General features: G+C 39.6%; 1 pseudogene; it reads right to left on the reverse strand.

Moving 5' to 3' along the window:
* Positions 1 to 417: 417 nt before the first annotated feature.
* LOC110223832 (ADP/ATP translocase 3 pseudogene) lies at positions 418 to 1,361 on the reverse strand (annotated as a pseudogene).
* Positions 1,362 to 1,628: the final 267 nt, after the last annotated feature.

A 1,628-nucleotide genomic window follows, 5' to 3' on the forward strand; every position in this document is an offset into this window, starting at 1 on the left:
TATCATAACTGCCAAATAGTCTGCCCTGCAAAATAGTATATATACAGCTTAAGTACAAATGGGAGATATGATTTTTTTAAAAAATAAATACTTAAACACAAATTTATGGTCCTACAAAAGAGCATTTAAGCTAGATGATCTAAGTTGATCTGCCTCCTTGGACCCACAGTAACTGTTATTTTCCCAAAAACCAATAGAATCAATACTGAATCATCATCACTTGCACTGAGTGAATTACAGATCACAATAACTGAGTCCCTTTTTCTAAGAGCTTTTCTTGGCTCCCCTACAAACATGATTTGGCCCGGATAAAAAGACAACAGGAATTTCTTGACGATCAATGGACCAAAATGCTAAGTATGGTTAAGTATTCTATATGATCTATATTCACTGGTTCCTTTTTTAGTTAGGATATACTTAGATTACTTTCTTCAATTCAGCATACAGGATGAGCATGAAAACATCACCCATGCCTAGAAGAACATTGAACCAGATACCCTTGAAGAAAGCTTTGCCACCCTCATCTTTAGCAATCTTCCTCCAGCTGTCAATTGTCCCAGTATACACGGTATCAGCTGCTTCGTGCCCAGACTGCATCATCATTTGCTACCTTACTGTGTCAAAGGGATAGGAGACCACTCCTCCTGCAGCAGTCACTGTTTGAGCAATCATCTGATATTACAATATGAGTGTTCTTCAGGTCTGGAATCATATATTTTGTTGTGTCATAAATTCCAGAGTAAACTCTCTGTAGATAATGATATTGAGATATATAGATAATGGCACTGAGATATTGAAACCTTGATACAAGCCATGAATTCCATCACACTTAGTGATTTTCCAAGGCAATCTTCCAGACCTTTGAATTCTCAGCATCAACTGCCAAGATGGTTCTTGCAAAATCCAAGGGGTAGATAAAGCAGAAGAAATGGCTCCAGCTGCACCACCAGACACAAGATTGCCAGCAAAATACCTCCAAAACTGTGTGTGCTTGTCCACTCCTCCCAAAAACACCTGCTTATGTTTAATTCTTAAAGGCAAAGTTAAGGGTCTGAGTAGGGAAATATCTGATGACATTTGCTAAGTGACCCCTCCAGAAAGAAAGCATCCCTTGTTCCTTTGGAATTCGGATTACACAATCTGTTATGCTTTTGTACTGTTTATCTGCAGCAATTTGTTTACTTGCATGCTGCACCTGCAATAGTAGCTTAACTCTCTAGACAGGGGCCACCACAGTCTTGGAGAGAGCAGCTGCAGTGCCATCAGCCAAGAAGTCCTTGATGAAGGAGATGGCCTGTTCTCTCATGGTTAGAGAAGGGGAAGGTGTTGGAGTTGGAGAAAGTCAGTGAGAGAGGGCCAAAAGCTGGTGAGCTCCTTGCTGCTTACACAGGACCTTGCTATATCTCAGACTGAAAAGCTTACTGACGATAGATACTGCTTATCATTTTAAGGAACCCTCCCTTTATTCCTATGTTCTCTAGTGCTGCATTTTGTCAAAACCTTTTTCAGCATCTATTGAGATAATCATATGACTTCTGTTGGTTTTGTTATTGAGGTGATCAATTATGTTGATAGTTTTTCTCATGTTGAACTAACACAGTTTTCCTGGTATAAATCTGACCTGGTCA

The sequence above is a fragment of the Phascolarctos cinereus genome, unplaced genomic scaffold (genome assembly GCF_003287225.1).
Source record: "Phascolarctos cinereus isolate Bilbo 61053 unplaced genomic scaffold, phaCin_HiC Scaffold_4;HRSCAF=312, whole genome shotgun sequence".
Taxonomy (NCBI): domain Eukaryota; kingdom Metazoa; phylum Chordata; class Mammalia; order Diprotodontia; family Phascolarctidae; genus Phascolarctos; species Phascolarctos cinereus.